This window comes from Perognathus longimembris, chromosome 19 (genome assembly GCF_023159225.1).
Source record: "Perognathus longimembris pacificus isolate PPM17 chromosome 19, ASM2315922v1, whole genome shotgun sequence".
NCBI classification, from domain to species: Eukaryota; Metazoa; Chordata; class Mammalia; order Rodentia; family Heteromyidae; genus Perognathus; species Perognathus longimembris.
In genome coordinates, this window is record NC_063179.1 from 41,636,119 (window position 1) to 41,659,015 (window position 22,897).

Here is a 22,897-nt window from a genome sequence, read left to right on the forward strand (position 1 = left end):
GGCCACTGTCCCTGAGCTTTTCTGCTCAAGGCAAGCACTCTACCACATGCGCCACAGCTCCACTTCGGGCTTTTTAGGAAGGCTAATTGGAGATTAGGGTTTTATAGATTTTCTTGCCCAGACTGGCTTCAAACCATGATCCTCAGATCTCTGTTTCCTGAGTAGCTAGGATCACAGGTGAGAGTCACTGGGACCCATCTGTTTTAAGCTTTTCAATTCAAACACTGTGCATTTATTACCAGGATTTCTAGTCAGTTTATTTTACTATCTACTTGTTCTTGTTTTACTTTAAATTGCTTTATTTCACAATTTAATTATCTCTTTCTCTCTCTCTCTCTGTGTGTGTGTGTGAGAGAGAGAGAGAGAGAGAGAAAGTCTTTTTCATTTAGAAGAGTCTAACAATTTCTTTCTTTCTTTTTTGTCAGTTGTGGGGCTTGAACTCCGGGCCTGCGTGCTGTCCCTGAGCCTCTTTGTGCTCAGGGATATCACTTGAGCCACAGCACCACTTTTGATTTTTGAGTAGTTTGTTGGAGATAACTCTCATGGGTACTTCTGTGTCCTGACTGGCTTTGAACCACGATCCTCAGATCTCAGCCTCCTGAGTAGCTAAAATTACACGCATGAGCCACCAGCGCCCGCTAACAAGTTCTATTTTAAATTTACTCTCAGATTCTGATATTCTTTTCAGTTAAACTGGAATGAATGTATCCCAAATCTTGATTTCATTGGCTCCGTTTTTCAGGATGAGTCTTCTTTAAGTGTTTTAGGATTTTCATCTGTGCAATATACTTTTGGAGTACTATTATTGTCTTTCTCTCATCTCTTCCTCTTCTGATTACTCTTTTCTAGCTAGCAGTTTTTTAATTGCTTCTGTTTATGTCCTCATGCCTCATCATAATCTGTTCTATGTTGATGACTCTGGGTGTCTGTTTATGATGGTACTGGAATACTGTAGATTCATTTAGAGACAATAGCCAGCTTGGTCCAAGTCTTGGCATATCTGCTACTCTCTACCTTCTAGGTTCACATTCATGTAAGTTCTAAACTTAAGTAGCATGTGCAACTTTTTTTTTTCCAGGCAGAAATTCTCTAATCCACTCAGATTTGAACCACAAGCCTTGATATAGGTTCCAACTATCTAGGGCATCCTGACTCCTCAATACTGTGGAAGAACTATCTTTCTTATCTCTGCCTGTCTCTATAGCTTATACAATTACAACTTTAGTAATTTATTATGTTATATCTCTGTTTAATTCTCAGTGCATAGGTATTTATTTCTTCTTTATATATGTATATGAATGTGGTTTACTTAAAAAAAAAAACTATCTTGAAAGGTGAAAATCTGCCTTTTGAACTTACCCTTAAAATATTTTCTGTTTATTTCCATAGTGTTTAGAGTTTAGGAAGTGACTTCAAAGCATGAACTTCCTCCTTGGCTCAGAAGTTAAGAATAGCAGCAGCTCCCACCCTTGTGATATTCATTACTGCCCTTATGGCCACCAATACATTGTTACCGTCTTTGGTTTCCCTGCTAACATGTATTCTCTCCCAAAATGGCTCTGTGCCTGACAAAACCCACTCAGCATCAATTCATTCTCTCCTAAGTGACTTTATTAAGCCTATCAATGATTCACTTAGCAAGTACTTTTGTAATAAATTTGTGATATCCTCTAAAGAAATGGATCTGGAGAAGAGCCAGGTGGGAGGGAACATGGTTCAAGAATGAGTGAATCATTCTCCTAAGCATACAAGGTGGCTAGAGAAATATATCAGTATGATTCTATGGTTCTGCAGATTAAACTAAGATTTTTCTTTTTTTTGTAGCTAATGGAACAAACAATAAAAACCAACCTTTCAAAGAGTTTATGTGCTTTAACTTTGGAAGAATAATCATGAAGTTGGACTGAATTACAGCGGTAAGAAAGCATAGATGAGAGAGGGATACTCAGGAATTTGGTTCTAGAATCCCCTTAGAAGTGCAGTATATAAGTCATACAACAGAGGAAAGATAAATGGATTATGTAAGATTATACATGGATTTCTAGAGTTAATTCCAATTCCATTGTTTAAAAGTTTAGTAAAACAGTCCAAACATTATTTTTGACCAGTCACTATTTTTAAGTGAGTTCTTTCATGCCCATTGACATTTTTCCAGGCTCACTCTTGCGTGTGTGTATGTGTGTGTGTGTGTGTGATCATTTGTCAGTTCACAATTGTAGAAGGGGAAACGTTTCATCTATATAATAAGCGACGGTATGAAGCTCTGAAGAAGGAGCCCTCTAACATCATCTACGAAGGTCAGAGAAGATTTGCCAGAGGAGGAAATGTCAGAGCTCAGTTTACATGAAAATTAGAAGCGTGTCAGGCAGAATGGTGTGGCGGTGGTGAGGGAATAGGAAAAAGTTCAATAGCTCAAGTAGGAAACACAATGGAGGTCAGGACACATGGAGTAGTTCTCTTTTACATGACCAGTTCGCGGCATCCACCTTCCTTACAGCAGTGATGGGGGGTGGGAGGGATTACCTGTACGCCATTGTTATAACACCAGCAGGAGAAATTAGCCACCACCTTTCTTCTCACTGGGAGCTGATCCTGCAGTGCCTTAACTGCCCTCAGTACAACTGTGCTCCAGGCTGCAGGCTGCCACTAAGATGTTTTCTGCTGATCTTTGCTCTCCACCCCAGGCTGCACAGAAGGATTAGGAAGGTAACATGCCTGCTGGAGTGTTCCCATATGGATATTCTTGTTCTCCTTTCTGTTTCCTCCCAAGAAGCTTTGGTTCCCGCTTCTTCCAAAGTCTCAACCCCTCTGTCGTTTCATAAAACAAGTTCTGTCTCATTTGACCAATGAAACCAACCCATGCCGGGGAACAGTAAGGAGTTCAGCATGCGTAAGACATGGTGTGTACAGTATGGTAAGAGCTGGCAGCTAAAGAGTGAGAGAGCTAGGCAGATTAGAACATTTCATTTGAAATATTTTTGTTAGCATGTGTTCATTGTACGGGGGAGTTTCATTGTGACATTTCCACATATGTGTACAAAGTGCCTTGATTGGACTCACCCCATCACAAAGGCATTTTAACTTTATTCCTTAGGATTCAGAAACCTCTCATGACTTTAAGCCTCAGCAAGTCAGTATTAATTTTGCAGCAATTCCATGGTGAATTAGTGGGGGGGGGGGAGTAGGTGATGGTAAGAGGTGATTGGACAGACTGGAAGATAATTATAGTAACCAAGGTAGGACGTCATGGCTTGATTTTCTTTCCTTTCTGGGTGAGCTGGGGAGGAACCAGGTGTCAGTGCGTAGTCCAGGCTGGCCTAGAACTCACAATCCTCTTGCCACGGACTCATGAGTGCTAAGATTTCAGGAGCGGGCCCTCATACCACTGATGACTTGATCTTCTAGAAATTAGGCTAGTGAGATGTAGGGAGAAGAGAGACGTATGCAACCCTGCTGTCAGAGGTAGAGGGCTCAGAGGACAGTGGAGCCGCCCCAGAGAAAAACAGTATAAGAAGTGTGTGTGTGTGTGTGTGTGTGTGTGTGTGTGTGTGTGACAGGGATCTCAGTTGTGGTTCAGGGTTCTGTGACCCAGAAAGTCCTCACCTCCCGCAACAATACCAACTGTGCTATTGGCTGGCTTGGTCCAGCTTTGGGATCCAGCTGAGCCGGCCTGGGAGCCATCTGAGAGGTGGACCTGGAGCCTCATGGAGAGGCAGGTGGACACGGAGTGAAGGAGTAGATGGCAGTTCCAAGAAGCTTCAGGAAGTATAAGAAGCCAGGCAAGCTGCCAGTGCCAGCGGGCTTCCTGCAGGCCTCCTCTGCTCCCCGGGTGGACCTGAGGCTCTGTCTGGTTCTTTCTCCACCTCCATCTCTTGCCGCTTTAAAGTGTCTGCCTTTCAGTGATTCTCACCTGTTACAGGGGTGGGAATGGTATTGTTCTGGAATTGGACTGCGGCCCGCAGAAAATGGGTTTGGCCTACTTGGTGACAGAAATAGGTCTGAGAAGTAGAACACAGAAGAAACATCCTGTTAAATCCTGACTAATGAATTGATTGGTGCCAAGCTCGTCTAAGGCACCAGACTTTGTCTACCATGAAGCGGGTCACACCCCTGAGATTTCATTACACTCTGGCAAAGTAGTTTCCAGCAGAACTCAGATTTGCAGAATCAGCTATTCTTGAAGTAAAGGGAAAGATGACAGTACCCCGGGAACAATTTGGGGGGGGGAGAACCAAACAAGAACACTTAACTTCCCTTTTCTTCCTCTACATCTCTTGCAACGAGAAACAAAGTATTACTCTTACATTCAAAATGCTCAGAGAGATTGATCTTTACCACGAAATACTTTTATCCTAGAAAGTTTTCTGCTGTGATGTCCATGTATAGATTACCATGATTTGGAGGGTTTTGTCTCTTCTCAAACTCATGTGTTTGAACTTAATCCTTAAGAGTGTTGACAGATTGGGCCGAATAAGAGATGATGAGGCACGGATAAATGTAATTTATCATCATTATCATCGTCACTTATTGTGTGAATGGCTTTGTCACAAAAGTGAACTCTCACCTTTATGTTCTCTTATACATACTTCTTGTTCTCTGCACAGACCCTCAACAGATACAGCCCTTTAGCTTGGACTTCCTTGCTTATAGAACTGGGAAAATAAGTCTCTCTCTCTCTCTCTCTCTCTCTCTCTCTCTCTCTCTCTCTCTCTCTCTCTTTCTTTCAGTCTGAGACTGGAACTCAAGCTTGATACCTGATGCTTTCACTCATTGACCTAGTGCTCTAACAACTGAGCCATGCTTCCATCTTTACATATTTCTTTTTTTTTTGGCCAGTCCTGGGCCTTGGACTCATGGCCTGAGCACTGTCCCTGGCTTCCTTTTGCTCAAGGCTAGCACTCTGCCACTTGAGCCACAGCGCCACTTCTGGCCATTTTCTGTATATGTGGTGCTGGGGAATTGAACCCAGGGCCTCATGTATATGAGGCAAGCTCTCTTGCCACTAGGCCATATCCCCAGCCCCCATATTTCTTTTTTGTTATAAATTATCCAGTGTTGGGTATCCTGTTGTAGTAACATAAAATGTACTATGACAAAATGTAAGTGGCAAAGATAATTTTTTTTTTTTTTTGGTTCCCACACCGAGGCTTGAACTCAGGGTCTGGGTGCTGTTTTTTAGCTTTTTAATTTTTTTTTTCTCTTGAGGCTGGAGCTCTACCATTTGACCCATAGTTCCACTTGTAGCTTCGTTTTTGTTTTGGTGGTGGTGGTCCTGGGACTTAAAGGCAAAGATAAATTTAATGGTTTTTTTTTCCCCCTCTAAGTTATTCTTTGGACTTTCCATCACAGTTAATAACACTAATCACATTGAAGATTATCTACCCTTTCTATGAATTTCTATGAATTAGGAACTTCTTGCAGATCTAACCTCAGTTTTTATCACTCTTCTCCTTTCTTTCCGCAGAGCTTAATCTAGAGAGCCTGGTACTGAATGAAAACTTGGTAAGTGCTTGTGACTTGGATGTGATTTTTTCCTTTTGTGATTTTTCTTAGAGTCCTTTAGTCTTCCTCCCTTCTTCCCTTTTTCGGGGAAGGCCTTCATCCATTCCTACTTAGTGGTTGGGATGGGAGGCAAGCGGATTGAGAAATCTACTAGATCTGTAGACCTGTCTACTCAGCACTCAAACAGCTGTCTGAAGTTCATGAAAACATCAAGGACGTGATAACTCACAATTGTGTGCTTGCCTCTTAAAACAAATTCTTTTGTTGACAATATAAGACTCTGACTTGATGCTCCCTTGCCTCCCCCTCTTTCTGGTTCTCTCTAATTTTGCTGTCTGCCGTATCTCCTTTGTATTGCTTCCCAGCCATCTAGTTATTAAGAGATTAGATACTTCCCAGCCCCTTTTGGTTTGTAATACAATTTCTTTTAGGAGTTATTTTAAAAGCGAAGCAATGGTCTCTGTTTTCATGGAAATCTAAGCACCCAACAAATTCTTGACATGAATGTTGCTTTCAAATAAAAGACCAAAAGAGCAGGTGCCCGTGGCTCACACCTGTAAACTAGCTACCGAGGAAGCTGAGATCTGAGGATTGTGGTTCAAAGCCAGTTCAGGCAGGAAAGTTTGCGAGACTCTTAGCTCCAATGAACCGCCAGAAAACTGGCAGTGGTGCTGTGGCTCCAAGTGGTAGAGCACTCACCTTGAGTGAAAATGCTCAGGGACAGGACCCAGACCCTGAGTTCAAGCCCCATTACTAACCAAAAAACAAAAGAAAAGAAAAGAAGAAGCATAAATAAGAGACAAATTCTTCAGAAGAATGACAAAGTGGAGGAGGCAGCCCACACCTGCAGAGTAGGGCTGTTCTCTTAGAATGAGCAGAGGGTAGCCCTTTGATGTTCCTTCTTTTTTGGTGTGTGCTTTATTTTTCTGTCTAATTTCTCCTTAGAGTCTCAGTAAAATTCTTTTGAAAAGCCCAGCAGGTGTCAGCTGAACCAGAAGAAAGGGTATTTTGTGTACATTTAGAGTTGAAAACAAGACTCAACGTAAGAGTTTGCTATACCTCCTGGCAGTGAGTCCTAATTTCGAGAGGTACCAGACTCCTTTGAGAATCTTATGGAAATGATGGGCTTCTTTTGTAGAAGAATGTACAAAAGCAAGAAAGTATGGAGTTGGCTTCCGGGAATTGGAAAGTTTTATGGCTCCCAAGTGGAGAATCCTTGTTTTGGTAGAAGGAGGAAGCCACAGTAGTACCCACTGTTGGCTGGGGGCCCCATCCCTTCCAACCGGAACCAGTTCTTGGGTAGGCCCAATTATTTTACCTATCCCTTGGATTAAAAATATTTTTATTTCCCCATCTGATGATGATGATGATGATGATGATGATGATGATGATGAATAGCTTACGTTTGTTGAATATTTGTTAGTGCATGATCTCACTGCTGCCAACAGCCTCGTGGGTTAACTGCATTATTTTCCTTCTGTAGATGAGAAATGTGAAAGCTAAGATTTAGCCATCCATCTTAGTGTCCCAAGGCAACTCATCCAGATCCAGTCCATGCGCTTCATGCTCTTGCAAACGACTCTTGGGGCTCTGTTGTGTCTAATTGTGAGATTCCCTTAAACACCTCAATACCAAGGGTGTCTCCCAGTTCACCTGGAGGTCCCTAGCATGGGCAGCTGCACCCATTTTTATGAGTGTCATTCTGTATTCTGGAAAACTCTATCTTCACAGGGAATATTTTCATAAAAGAAAAAACACAGCGTTAAGTGGGTTTTTTGATACAAAGGGCAATAGACTGTTCTCCTGAGAGGCTTACTGATTACTTCTTTTGTTGTCACAGTCATTAAGGGAGTACCCACTGTAGGCCAGGTTCTGTTACTCCAGCAGATCTAGCCATTTGTTGCTTATCTCGTGGGAAAATTGGACAGAATTGATGGGTTTCAGAACAAGACTCCTACAAAGTGATGGTCCAGGGGACCCGAAGTGATCAGAACTTTGAGTGATTGTAAATTGATGGGGGAAAAGTTGGTCTCTGCATTGGTGTTTAGTCCTCAGTAAGGATCTGAGCTGGAGAGGTTGCGGGCTTGGGCTTTCTTTCATAACAGGATATAGTAGGGAAAGCCATCAGTAGCCATGATGTAGCTGTATAGGACAAAACATACTCACTTTCTAATAAGACATGTTAAGTTACTGCTATCCAGTACCTATTATAAAACATTCAGGAGTGAGAGGTGGAGTAGAGAGATGCAGCGCGCATTTCATGCAGAAGGCTTCGTTCCCTGGTTGAGGCAGGAGGGTCCTTCTGGGTGGGGCCCTTCCCCTCTGGCTGTCCCTTCATCCAGATGGTGAATGGAGCAGGAATCCCGCACAGAGCGTCCTCTGGCACACGCTGCGTGCTTCAGGGCCGGAGGGAACAGGCCTGCCCACATTGCTCTTTGAAAATCAGTAAATCTAAGACTTGGTGTCACATCAAATACAAACACAGGGATTTGTCTCGGTGAGTGGAGCTCATCTGAACAAGCAGCTTCCAGGAGTCGTTTTAGTCCAGCGAGTTAACACATATTTCCCATGGAGAACGGGCTCCTCTAAATAAGAACATTTCCTTTTGCTGTTCCTTCATCCACAGTCCCCAAACACCGAGAAAACCCCCGTGTTGGTGGCGTTCTTGCGAGGACACCGATGCACACAAGCCAGGAAGTCCTCCATTCACAAGGATGCCACTTCCTCCCTTCCAGGTTGACAGTTATTTTCCCAGGGGTGGGAATCAAGGACAGTGCCAACTTCCTCTTTAGACATCTTTCCCGGTGCATCCTGGGTACGGGAGCCTTGGCTACTTGAATATGTATTGTGTGCAGGGAGAGCGATGTTGGCGGGGCCTTTGGTGCTGCCATTTCCTTCCCAGCCTGGCAAATCCCAGGGTAAAGCCTTTCACAGGGGTAGAATGGAGCTTTTGGAAATGCAAATGTGTGGAGGGAGGGGCTTGGGGGGACACAGGATGGCTTATAATTAATGAGCTTTTGTGTGTTGCTCATGAAGGGGGTCAACTCAATAAAAAACACATCGCCTTTTCTTTGTCCCTGACAGATACTCTTATCAGAAACAAGGCTCTGATTGTACTGGCTTCCCTCTGATGATGGCCGGGGGCTGAGGGGAGGAGGCATGGGAAGCGGGAAGGCAGGAAGGTAGGCTTCTCTTGAAAGACCCTATGAAAACACTAGATCTTTATTGCAGTAATGACTGAGGAACGATTCCATTTACACTGCAGCTTGACGACAGGGCTCAAGTCTGTCTATTGTGGCTTTAAGGGATAACTTTGGCAACTCTTCAGAAGGGACTAAACACCCATCACTTACTTTGGAGATGGTAGATGGAGAATAAATAGCAGACGAGAAACCTTTTCCCCCCTTCTTGGGCTTTCTGAACTTCACCCTTTTTAATTTGAAATGTAGTATTCCCCTTGAATAGTCAAGATCAATTTGGAAAGCACCAAGTGGTAATGCAGAGACTCCAAAGAGACCTGGGTCACTAAATTAAGTAGCTGATGAGTGAGAGTCCCTGCTAGCTTACTAGGGAATAGGAAGTAGCTTGCTCCGAGGAGAGGGCTCATGTTTTACTACCTTTCAAGCAGCTGCACCTGAGAGAAGTCATTGGACAATGGAAGACCTCTAAGGGGCTAGAAAATTTGACATCATTGTTTTACTCTTCTGGATTAAAGTCATTCTAGGAGGTTTCTTGTACAGAAGGAACAGGGACAGTAAAGCTCATGAGTTCAAACAAGCACTCGTAAGTGTTGTTTGGTGTTGCTGAGTATTACAGCAAACACTCACTCTCACGCTTGAATGACTTGGCCCAGATGGGTTACTTCTCGGTGCCTCAGGGTCTTTATCTGTAAAATGGATGCAGAATGAGTTAGGGGTTATCAAATATGTGGCCAAGGAAATACATAGTGTTCTGTGTTAGTTCTCCCCTCCTCCTCCCCCTCCTCCCCTCCCTTCCTCTCTCTTTTCCTTACCTCCAGGCAATTCTTGTCACCAGACCATAAGAACACAACAATCTGTCAACCCCAAATATTCTCAGGATTTTCCAAAAGGGTATGTGGTTGGGGGGGGGAGGAAGGAAGGGGACTCCTCTGAAAATGAAATAAACAGACGAGCACAGGGAAAAGGAATCCCATGTGAAATGTCTCATTAGAAAGGAACTAAATGAGTTTAGTGTGTGGCGCACACCTGTACTTCCAGAACTTAGGAGAAAGGCTGAATTCTAAGTCGAAGGCTCACTACATAAGGAAATCTTATCTCAAAAAAAAAATATATATATTTTTTCCCAAGAAAGAAACGAAATGTAAGTCACGTGGGGTATTTCCCTTCAGGCCTGCTGCCCGTTTCCCGAGTCGGAAGCCTAGGGCTTCTTCTGGCAGCTTCTCCCAGCACAGGGAGGCAGGAGGCAGGTGGAGGAGAGCTCTGCGGGGCCGAGGGCCTGGTTCTGGCCATCTCTCTGCACTAGGTGCTTGGGGTCTGCGAAATCATCCTACTTCCTGAGAGGCGTTTGGGCCCCCTGATCTTTAGGCTGTTTTGCAGACTGGAGAGACTGGGTTCTCAGTGCCCCCAAGAACCTGGGCGTGGCATGCGTGCTTAATACTGGCCGAGTAGTTCCTTTGCCCTTGGGTGGGTAGGGCAGGCAAGGCAGGGCTTCAGGTCTCAGCCCTGGTTGATGTCTTGACATTTGGCTCTTTGCCTCCCGCCCCCCCCCAGCACTATGGCTCATATTTAGGACAGAAGCTTCATTAGTCTCCAAACCATTCCATTCTCTACACCAGGGCTCTGGAGTACAGGGCCCATGCCCTCCTTTTCCCGCTCTACAAAACGTGTTAGGACTCATTCTTTGGGAACCAGCTAGCGTGCTTGGATAAATTGTGCTGAAATGAGCAAGGCTACCATGACAGGCGGGGGTGGGGGGGGTGGGGGTGCTTCTGGTGGCCGGAGCATGGGGCTGTTGCTGGGGAGGGTGATTCATTAGTTCTCTTATTACCACCTTAGTGAATTGATTGCTCATGCTGGGGGGGTGGGGGGGGGAGAGGGTAGGAAGCTGGACTCGAACTGGAAGGCCTCGCAGAGCTCCACAGGCTTCCATCCTTCTGGTGTGTGGGGAGAGCTGCGGATTGTGAGAGAGCTCGCAGCCCCAGGGCCGTGGCTCCGAGCGTGGCAGGACCTGGGTGTGTGTTCCCTCTCCCCAGCCCGGAGGGGAGTGCATCGCCACGCTCGGCCCCTTCGGGTGCTGTCCGCACGAGTGTCCGGTGAGGTGGCGCTGGAGAGGAGAAGGGGTGCTTTGGAGGTCACAAGAGTGCGGAGAACGGAAGAGCGGGGAGGCAAGGGCTGTCCGGGCTGTGGAGTGAAGGGGGAGACGTGGCTCGTCCACTCCGATTCCCGTTATCACGCCGCAGTGATGAAAGCCTCTTCACTAGAGCTGAGGAACAGTTTCTCAGGGGCTTACTCGCTCATGGGGGCCCCTGGTGCCACCTTCCTCCCTTTCCTAGTCTGCCTTCACCGACACCCAGAATTCACATTGTTGTGCCAAGTTGCGAGATGACCACCAAGAAGGCCACCGAGACTCAGACACTCTGAAATGCAAAAGCAAGGCTTTATTCAAGCGAGCTGCAACTCGGGCCTCGTCCTACCCATCGACACAGCGGAGGTTAGGAGGGAGCCTCGAGCTGCGATTGCACCGGGCTTATAAAGGCAAAAACAAAGTTACAACAATCAGGTGTTCAAGCAAGCAAGATTAGGACACAGGTACAAATCTGATTGGCTCAGGGTTCAAGGCATTCTAGGGGTGGTCAGAGTTAAGCATTCCCAGTGGTTAGAGTTCTCGACCGGCTGGGCCCTAATAAGCTTGTCCTGGGTTTGCTCACAGGGCCTGCTTATCTCAGGTTCACGTGGTAAAGTGGGGTTCGCGTGGTAAAGTGGGGTCTGACTTCAAAGTCTGGCACTTCATTATCCTACCGTGAGATCTAAGTTTCCTGACACCCAGTTTGCGTTCTTCTCTTGTTATAGGAAAGTAACTAGAAATCCGGAGATCTGACCCAAGATGGTCAAGGTCACATAGCAAGGCAGGATTGGAACGCATGTCTTTGGCCTTTGGTTGAGTGCCCAAGGGAGAGAAAGAAGATTCGTGTTGCTCTGGACCTGGACCCTCCCTGGGCTCAGCACTGTTCTTCGGTTACTTGACTAGCACAGCATCGCGTTCATTGAATTCGACTCTGGGAGGGAGGAATGACTTCCCCACGATGCCCAGGAGGGAGTAGAGAGGTTAACGAGTGTGCTCTGATAAGTTATCCACTTCCTCAGATGGATTCTCACACATGTCTTTTGGACCTGCATGTTCGTGACCTTTCTTCTATACCTTATGATACCAATGTCCAGCACTACCATTGCTTATGCAACCTGATGAATCAAATCAACACGGATCCTTTCCCTGGCCTCCTATTCCCATTAAAATATAGTGGACCCGGAGGCCATTCTTTCTCTGTCTCTGGGAGGTCAAGCACTTTGACCAAATGACACGTTTCACATAGGACTGCAGTGAAATCTTTGCTTTGGTCCCTCTCAGATCTCCTAGGCAGGAGACTCTCCACTGTATCCAGGAGATATTTGCCAATAATTTTGGCTATGCGACAATTGTTTGGGGATAGTGTAACATCCCTGGACTGAGGATACTGAACCTTGCTTAATATTGTAGATAGTTCTGTAGACTCTTTTTCAAATACATTGCACCTGGATGAAATAAACACATTTTCCCCAGGATATTTTGTCATTTGCATGGTAGAAATTTAGGAGAGAGTCAGGCCCCATCCTGTCTACCCTTATGGTAAAAATCAGGTTATGACTTCATACTCCACATAGAAGTCTAGCCCTGAATATATACATTCTGTACTGCTTTCTTTAAGCTTCCTTTTCCTTATTTGCTGAGTAGGAATAATCATGATGCCTACCTTACAGGGATGTTGTATTGTTTTAATAAATTGATAGACGTAGAAATTTACCATGTGCACAATTAATTCAATAGACATTAGTTTAAATCCTAACTAGTGTGAGGAAACTCTTCTGTAAAATGCTCAACTATAAGCTGGGCACTGGTGGCTCACTCCTGTAATCCTAGCTTCTCAGGAGAAGGAGATCTGAGGATTGTGGTTCAAAGCCAGGCTCAGCAGGAAAGTTCATGAGGCTCTTGTCCTCAATTAGCCACCAGACAAAGCGGCAATGGATCTGTGGCTCAAGTGATAGAGTACTAGCCTTGAGCATAAAAGCTCAGGGACCAAACCCAGGTCCTGAGTTCAAGGCCTAGTCCTGGCGCGCGCGCACACACACACACACACACACACACACACACACACACAACTGCATGAAATTCCCAATGGTTCTATTATTCACCTAAATTTAAAATGTAATGAAAACCACAATATTTTGTGCTTCTTTGTGTATTTACTTGTAAGTGGAGATGAGAATTCTAGTAGGGATTGGAGAGTCTCAACCAAGCAAACAAACCAGACATACCTGTGAACATTGCTCCAGGCCCGAGTCATGCTTCTGGAACTGGGTTATCTATACTGCTCCTGTCACCCGGGGCCTGGGATGGATACCGGGGTCCCTGGTGAACCCCCTCTGCACTACCACTGTTCTCTGGCCAGGAGTAGCCAGGAAACCCTGGATGGAGATACCACATGGACTCCTTCAGTCTTTGGTAACTAATGTGTGTGTGTGTATGTGTGTGTGTGTGTGTGTGTGCGTGCCATGCCACTGAGACCCTCCCCTACCCTTCACTTTTTGGTAGCCCTGGATGGTCTTATAAATTCCTTAGCTAGACAGTTCGATTTGGCAATAGATGGTTGTGCTTTAAAGAGCCAGGTCATTTTAAAGGACCGTGAGCGTGCAGCTTTGGGGACAGAGATTAAACAGTGGGACAATAGATAAGTGATAAGCTCTCTTTCAACAAATGGCTACCTAGAAGTTAACAATTCACTGGCTGCAGCTGGGCAACTGCTGAGCAGGCTCTGTCTATCGGAGGTTTACTCAGAGAAAGCGTCTGCGGCTGGTGATGGAGGATGGGGTCAGCGTCTCTGCGCGGGCCGCCCTCCCTCCAGGCCAGCCGGCTGTCAACGGTGGTTTAGGAGACTGCCACATGGCTCAGGCAGAACGGAGTTCCTCGGGAGGAGAGCAAACTGCCGCTCTGCACAAGATGGGGGTATGCAGAGGTGCGAATCAGTCAGGGAGACCCGTGGGGGGGGGGCGAAGGTGTGGCCACAGTGAAGGGCGGGAAGGCTTGAACCCTGGGCCTGAGCCCTGTCCCTCAGCTGCTCCACCACTTAAGCTACAGTGCCACTTGGGCTTTTTCTGAGTAGTTTATCGAAGATAAGAATCTTATTTTCTGTTCAGGATGGCCTCGAACCATGATCCTCAGATCTCAGCCTCCTAAGTAGCTAGGATTACAGGGGTGAGTCCCCAGCACCCAGCTTGATGATTTTTATAACATATTATATTCCATACAGAAGTATTTCTCAAAGAATATTTTTCAGAGTTACAGGTTGGTTACAAAGGAAGATCCCTAGGCTCCCAAGCATTATGGGACCCAGAAGCTTGCCCTTAAGATAATTCTGCTATACACTGAGGTTTGAGTAGCACTGGGCTGCAGATGGTATAGACAGCTAAGCCTTGGGGAGGAAGGCTTCCTTTCTGTATCTATTGAGCTAGTGTAGGCTATGTTGTGAAAGAGTTTCAAGAGATATTTAAAAGATGTGTGCAGCGTCAAGTGTTCAAGATGAAATGTCTGTGGCAGGCATGTTTGTAAAGTGAAAGTCCTGGGCTGGGAGGAAAGGGCTGGCCTGACCTCTGTGGCCAGGAGAGGAATGAATGAATGTAATCCCAATGTTTATGAAGTGCCTCATTGAGTTACTGATGTGTCCATCCTTTGGGCTTAGTCCTAATGCTACTTAGTATGTGGTCAGGTCAGGAGGGAAACTCAGGGATTTGTGTCTCCACAAATATTTATCAATGGATGTTTGGGGAATGAAAACACAGTAGGAAGTCGGTGTAATTTACCCAGGTGCCCGTCTTTGTGGGCTGGGTTGGGTCAATCAGGCATTCATGGGATAGAATGGGTTCCCACCCCTGGTTGATTCCACATGATCCTGACTGGGACGCATGAAAGCTTATTCTTGATCGAAGAAACCTGAAGGTTGGAAAAGAATTTACAGAGGGAGAGTGAGTAGAAAGAGGAAGGAATATGTGGGGAGTAGGAGGTAGCTCACAGAAGCTCAGTAGTTGTTTCAGATCCTGGCAGTCTTTGTGGGGATGTTTCTCCAGCAGAGATCAGGGTGCATTGTCTAGTTTGTAGAAGTAGATGAATGTCCTAGAGGGGAGCATGATCCTTGTGCTCCTGAAAGCCTGGATCCTGCTAACTGAATTCCAGAAGACAGTGAGCTTGAACCCTGAGGCGGTATCTCATGACATCATCAAAGGGCTGCATTTTCCATGAGAAGCAATGGGATTGAGAAAATCGAGTCCTAAAATGAGAGAATGTTAGATTAGGATAGATGGCTTTGTACAAATCCTTTCCTTATTTTCCGGATAATAATGAGCAAATCAAGAATGTTCATTTCAGGAGCCCAGGAGGGGAAGACTATGTTTTGCCTTTGGGATTTGTTGTTCTTTGGTCTGCCTTTACCCAAGATGAAGGAGAGATTTCCATGGAGGCACGGTTTATCCTGGGAACTGACCTACTTCCTCAGTCATTAGGAGAGTTGCAAATGCTGTGCTCCCATTGCTTAAAAATAAAGGAAACCCGGCTGGGAATGTGGCTTAGTGGTAGAATGCTTGCCTAGCATGCATGAAGCCCTGGGTTCAATTCCTCAGTACCACATAAACAGAACAAGCCAGAAGTAGCACTGTGGCTCAAGTGTTAGCCTTGAGCAAAAAGAAGCTCAGGGACAGTGCCCAGGCCCTGAGTTCAAGCCCCAGGACTGGCAAAAAATAAATAAACAAAGGGAACCCAATTTGCTACTTCCTGACACTGGCCTCCCTTGTGACACTTTGGCTTGAATGGACAAGTATTATTATTCGTAGTAGTAGTAACTCTTCCAGGCTTTCATTTTTGTTACTGTCCTAATTACTTGAAGGTTGAGAAGCATGTTCTCCAAATGTATTTTAACCTTGGATGCAAGTGTTGGGCCCCAAGTAACCTCATATTGTCATTAGTCCTGGTTTTTCCTTTAGATTCCCAGCAAGCCACAGGGGGCCAGAGCCTGAGCTTGGCATGGGGACTAAACAAGCTGAGAAGGATTAGCAGGGCCCCTCGGTGGGCAGCACCTCCACAAGGCTCTCCTGAAGCCAGCTTGAGCTCAGAAAGCACCCACGTTGGCAGCATTTCTTGCAAGAAGATGGCTGATCTCTCTAACACGCCTGCTGGGGAGCTGTGGTGGTGCTCGGTGGGAATCGGTGGGAATACCTCACCCAGAGAACTCTTTCTTCTCAGCACAGAGGAGGAACCATGGAGGACAGCATCTACTTCGTGTTTCAACAAGCACAACAGATGAGCTCAGGCTCAGCCAAGTAAGGGAGTCTTTTCAAAGTAGCTTCCAAGTATGTGAAATGTTGCCTTCGGAGACTCAAGAATGTTACTCAGAGTAGTGTACGTTCATGAGGGTTCTGATGTCAACCTCTTGTGTTTTTACAATTTTAATTTAGTGTGTGTGTGCGTGTGTGTGTGTGTGTGTGTGTGTGTGTGTTTGTACCAGTACTAGGAAGTTGGGACCGCATGTTCTCCATTAGCTTTTTCACTCTGCCACTCGAGCCCTACCTTTACGTTTAGCTTCTTTCTGGCTAATGGGTTAAGAGTCGCATGGACTTTTCTGCCCAGGCTGGCTTCAAATCGTGATTTTCATATCTCAGCCTCCTGAGTAGCTAGCATTACAGGGGTGAGCCACCAGCCCCCGGCCACAGCTATTATTATGATCATTTTAAATGAAAGTACTTCCACCCTTAGACATTTTCCCTGAAGATACCCCAGCAGTAGTAAATCCTTGTGCTTGGAACACAGGTTGACGATCACAAAGTCTGAGAATTCCTTAGGAATAAAGGTCAGTGAATATGATAGCTAGCTGGTCAAACAAAGGTCAGTTATAAGATCTGGATAATCTTTTCTTCATTGAAAATGGCCTTAAAAAAATCAGTGATAATGAGGATTCTAAAATGGGCTCAAGAAATGGCCATGTGAGTGGAATCATCCTCCAAAGAAATTTTTTTTCAAACTTTTATTATCAAACTGAATTACAGAGAGGTTACAGTTTCATACGTTAGGCATTGGATACATTTCTTGTACTGTTTGTTACCTCGTCCCTCATTCCCCCCTCCCCCCTCCCCCTTTCCCTTTCCCCCAACGAGTTGTTCAGTTCATTTACACCAAACAGTTTTGCAAGTATTGCTTTTGTAGTTGTTTGTATTTTTTTTACCCTATATACCACTGTTTACCAGTATACATGGTTTCCAATATACTCAGATAAGATACAGAGATAGTGTAGGTACAACCACAGGAAGGGGATACAAGAGGATCATCAATAATTGAAGCTACAGTTACACATAACACGTTGCAGTAGTCACAACAGTGATATAACAATCGTTTCCATAACATGGAGTTCACTTCACTCAGCATCATCTTATGCATTCATAAGGGCATAGCTATTGGGCTCTTGTGATCCTCTGCTGTGACTAGCCTAAACCCACAGGTCTAATTTGTTTAACATATATGTCTCATTATTATTTTTCTCACATATCACCAATGAATGCTGAATTTTAGAGTCCCCATGAGAATTGCGTGTCTAAAGCAAAGCTCTTCCCCTATTTGTAAAGTTCTTTACACATGTATAAAGTGAATGAGGAAACTGGCTTTGAGCTAAAAACAATGCATTATGATTTTAGCAGAATGAATGCTTCTGTCTGCACTAGGTTGATGGACTGACAGCTCTTCCTTACTGGGAACACCTAGAGTGAGAAGCCTGACAGCAAGCACATAGCCTGTCAATGGGGACACCGACGCTCCTAGTGACGAATACTTCTAGAAGAAGGACTTGATTTGATTTGGCCCAAGCTTAGCTCGAAAATTGTATTCATTTAACGTATCATCTAGTCAAGCACTTGAGTGCTTTAAGAAGATAACCCCCAAACATATCAAGAATGTTCTAAATTGTTTTCCCCCTTGGCATTGGAAAATTTGAAGCCAAGGTTGTCTGTCCTTTCTCAAGTTACAGGCTCTTCAACTGGGCAGGTCAGCAAAATCCAGAAGATAAGCTATGAACCGGTCTATCTGTTCATGTTATCACGTGGAGAAGTTGAATTGCTGGGGTACTTGATGAAAAGGCTTCTCAGTTCTCAGTAAACTGCAAGTGGGTTTAGGTTTGGCAGATCCTTAGCTGGAAACCACCGAGAAACTCTCGTTTCTGCACAGTACATTGTAGAAACCACTTAACCATTTCTTCAATTTAGACCTTGGAAGTTCCAAGACCTTTTCAAGTCCCTTTCTGTGAGAGATTGATTTATGATAGAAGAGATTAATATGTGTTATTGAAACATGGGCCTTTGACATTCTGAAAATTGCTCAGAAGTTAATAAACATAGGGAGAACACCATGGGGCTAGTTTTTGCCTTAGTCAACCAAAGAAAGGGGAGAACACACAGAAGTCATTCTTTTTGTAAAACACACAGAAGTAATTTCAGTGTTCTCTGTGCTAACTTGAAACTTCAAATGGACTCATAATAACAAGGAGGGGAAAGTATTACTAGGTAGGTGGCATTCAGTAATTACTTATAAAATTAAAAAACCCTTAGTGAAATACATGGCCTAAAATATTTTTGCTGTAAAATATGTGAAAAATGTGTGTTGTCAAATTTCTTTCTTAGATATATAAATGGCTTAGGATTCACATATTTCTCCTAATTCAGTTTACCCAAATCTCTTATTAAACTTAACATAGGTTTTGCAGCTACATATTCTCTACCCAATTCTTGGGAAAAAACATTTTATAAAGCATGTTTGTGGAATGTCAGCCTTTAAAAATAATTAATATCACTGGAAATATTTTGGCAGACAACATCAAGGAAAAATTTAAAACAAAAATTACTTATGACCCCACTATTCCACCACATTTTCATGCATCACCTTCCAGTTATTATTTGTGCATATCCGTTTTCTTAATCTCCTTGTAATCATTGTGTGTACCATTTACAATGTATGTAGTAAGTATTGCTTTATTATTGAGAACATTCCAATAATTCCAGAAAAAAAAAACAGGCTGCCTCAAATTCACGATATGCATCGTGGTACATTACTGCTCTCTACTAGCTTACTTATTCAAAATTGGAAGAACTCACTGACTATGTGAGGTGGGTAGAAAATGAGGAGGCAGGCAGCTTCGCAAGAAATGTAAAGTCTCAGCAGAGCGTGAGTAGCCTGAAACACACACTAAAAATAGAAGGGAATCTATAATGGAATCCACAAGATGGTTACTTTCAGATAGAGAAGGAAAGATAGTTAAACACTTGAGCACTTTGCGCTGGCAAAGCCCTGTCAGTGGATCCTCGTTATAGTTTTACTCTGGTTTGACATACGCTTGGTTCAAGAAACAGCTCAAGTCCGTGGTTGTTCAGTAAACTACAAGCTAGTGCGTGTGGCTGAGGGAAGAGCAGATCATTGGCTTGAGGAGTTTTCCCTCCGGCTGGGCCTCCTTGCTCCAACCTCAGTTCAGGTTCTTGTGACATTGGCAGCAGAGAAGGCTCATGGGGCAAAGAAAGAGAGGCGGGACATCTGAAGAGTGTGTAGTTTCCAGGTGGTATGTCCCTATGTCCCTTTCACCTTGCTCTGACCTTATACATTCATACAGTCCAAATCATTCCCTTTACATCATGCCACGTGTCTTAAAGGAGTTTGATAGACTGCACAATGTGAGCATGTTAATTTGGTCTGTGAGTCTTCCTGGCCCATGACCCATGGCTAGCCTGATAAATATTGTACTTGGAGATCCCCTTAGGACAAGATCATGAAGATTTTTATGATTGTCACTAATGCACAGGAGAGAGGCACTCTGAGTTTATTTCTGAGCAGTAAATGATGGGAGAATTTGTGTGGGCCAAAAGACAGAAGCTGATTTAGTAGCAAGATAGGGCCTTGAGTCAGCATGTTAGCTACAGGTGCTTAAATAAATATTTGGGTACTGAGAGTTGGGGCTAGAAAAGGAGCTAGGCAACTTGAAATGTGAAGAAAGGAAGTTGTTGATGTTTAAATCTGGATTAAGGTGTGTAAGGTAAATGAGTGCTAGGATTCATATATATGTAGGCCAATGGTCAAAGACCCCCAGGATCTGTAAGCTGACTGTTTTTTCTCCTGCAGTAGAGAAAGCCCGAGAACAGAAAGAGGAAAACGCTGTGTTTCCCAGAAGCTGTATTTGTAATTAATTAACTACCCAATTTTTGTGTTGATCCTTGGGCTTGAATTAAAGGCCTGGAGCTGCCCTGAGCTCTTCAGCGAAAGACTAGCACTCTACCACATGAGCCACAGTACCACTTCCAGTTTTCTGGTGGTTAATCGGAGATAAGAGTCTCATGAACTTTCCAGCCTGGGCTGGCTTTGAACCACGATCCTCAGACCTCAGCCTCTTGAGTAGCTAGGATGAGCCACTGGTGTCCAAAGGCCAGAAGCTCTACTTTTCCCCTCATCCTGGGGCTTGAACTCAAGGCCTGGGTACTGTCTCTGAGCTTCTTTTTTTTTGAAGGGTAGCATTCTACCACTTGAGCCACAGTATCACTTCCAGCTTTTTCTGAATAATTTATTGGAGATAATTGATTGGGGTAATTTATTGGAGTCTCACCAACTTCCCTGCCCAGGTTGGCTTCAAACTATGAACCTCAGAACTCAGCCTCTTGAGTAGCTAGGTTTATAGGCATGAACCATTGGTGCCTGGTTCAGAAGCTATATTTTTAAAACATCAAGTTCCTCCATTGAAGTGTTGAGATTTACTTCAAGCTATTTCAGAACATACCATGAACTCTGTGTGTGTGTATGTGTGTTTACAAGCACTGGAGATGACATCCAAGGCTTTGTGCATGCTAAGAATGCTCTTTACTACTGACTTTCTCTCAGGCCAGATAAGAGGTTTAACTCTCCCAATCAGGGGTCCGGTTTCCTGGGATAATAAGTGAGTATTTGAATGATCCTAGTTGGAAATTCATACTCAGAGCCATGACTATAGGCCTCTTTCAACTAGGTCCGTGTAGTTCTACTCTTGATTTGCTAGTTTCAATAGAAATGTTGGAAATATCTTTTATTGGAGACTAGGTTGGGTTCACTGGGTCAAATCCACACTTCCATGAGTGAGCCACACTCTGGGGGAGGCTGAAAGCCTGACAACTTTCAGAGTGACATCGCTCACTCTAGTCCAGCGTCTTGCCTCTCTGTCATCTCATCCAAACAGAACATTCGCTGAAACTTGCCACCGGAACATGGCCCCCTCTGGATCGAGCCCCTTTCACGGAAGGGGTTTGTGGTATGCTTTAAGAATAGAGAGGCAGGCCTTCACTTTGTCAGTAGAACAGGGCAGAGAACGGCTTTCGGCCTGTACGTGGATAAGGAAGTGCTCACACAGGTGCGTGGTCTCTGCTCTCACCATGGCACACTGTCAAGAGCTGTGTGGGATCTGAGACTTAACCTTGCTTAGAAGCTAACAAGTTATTCTGCCGTGCTTCTACAGATGCTGGCAGAAGACACGAGACTCGGGAGTCCCAGATGAAGCGCGGTTTGTACCTCCCAGCAGCAACAGCAGCCAGAGCAGCAGCATTTTCGCACTGCTTTCTGGGTCTCACAGGGTGGAAAGAGAACAACCAGATGACACATAAGAGAACCAGATGACACTAACGCGTAGCATGGATCGTGTGAGAGGAAAGGACTCCTGAGTTTGGAGAAACTGAATTTTTTTTTAATATAAGGGGGAGGGAGCTCCAGAGAGAGACAGTCTTTGTATGCCAACATTATTCTTTCTATAATATTCTTGAAAGACAGTTCAGAACAAAGGCGGTTAATATCCTGCAAGCAATTCATGGAGAATGTGAGAGAACCGTGGAGAATCATCTCCCAACACGTCCCCCCTAGGAATGAAGTGTGGAGGAGGAATCCTGGTGCCTTCACTGCTCCCCAGCCCCCCAAATCCTTGCAGGCAACCCCTGGTCATCAAGGAACATGAGAATTGTCCCGTTGCCCCTCTGATCTTTGAGCAACACTGGCTGAAATCTCCCAGCAGAAGTGGTGGGGAGTCCCTGGCTGGGACTTTGTGTTTTTGTCCCCCCCCCCCCCCACATTGGAAAAGTCCTCCCTCCATTGCTCCATTGTACATGGCTGTAAGTTATACGGAGGACCAGTCAGCCAACTTCCCCTCATCCAAGGAAGAAGCTGGGCCAACGGTAGGCCCTAAGCCAAGCCATCGCTGCTCTGTGGGCTGAACCGTGGGGCCAGAAGGCCGACTACTAGGAAGTAGACTCGCAGCTTTTCTGAATGCTCTCGAATCGGACATACAGCCATAGAATCCTGTCACCGTCCCTGGAGGCGTGTGGTACTGCGTGGGGGAAAAGTCGGAAAGGGTCTCGGTAAACCAGAGAGTGACCAGAAGAGTAAAGAGATGGGCTGTGGGAAACAAGAGAAACCAACCCTTTCTTGTCTAATCTTAGGAATTCTCCAGTCCCCAGCCAAGGAGTAAATGGAGCTATGGGTGCTATGGTACTACAAAAGATAGCAGCCTCACCAGGAAGCAGAGGCATTGTTTCACGCTCTTGCTGGAAGCTTGTGTTGATAACTACATCCTTAGGGACTGAATCCTTGGAAGAAGCCAGCTGGGCATTTGCTGAAGCTATCAGTTTCTGGCTATTGAATAGCTGGCATTGATAGAGGCGTGCAGGGCAACGTTCCATCAGGGCCAGGCTGAGATTAAGACATAGAGAGCTGATAGAAGAACAGATCCGTGTTAACACACCCAGCCAAGGGGAAACAAACAGCTTCCCTACCTGCCCCATTAACCGCAAATTCTCAAGCCAAGCTGGGGGCAATTGACAGGAGGCCGAGCTCCCCAGAACACCATTAAGCAGCTGGAAATTGAACCATTCATCTCTGCAATACAGCTTAAAGGGAAAGGAGCGCTCTAGCTGATGAAGATGGCAAGAGGCTCCACGCTGGGTTAGTGCTTCTGGTTGGAAGGCGGTCCTCCCTTAGGGAGCTCCAGGGACTGGCTGGAGGGGCCGCAAGCCCTCTGGTAGCACCCAAGTGTTTTATTATGACCACAAAGGGGAATGAATGGGACACCCTTGGAATC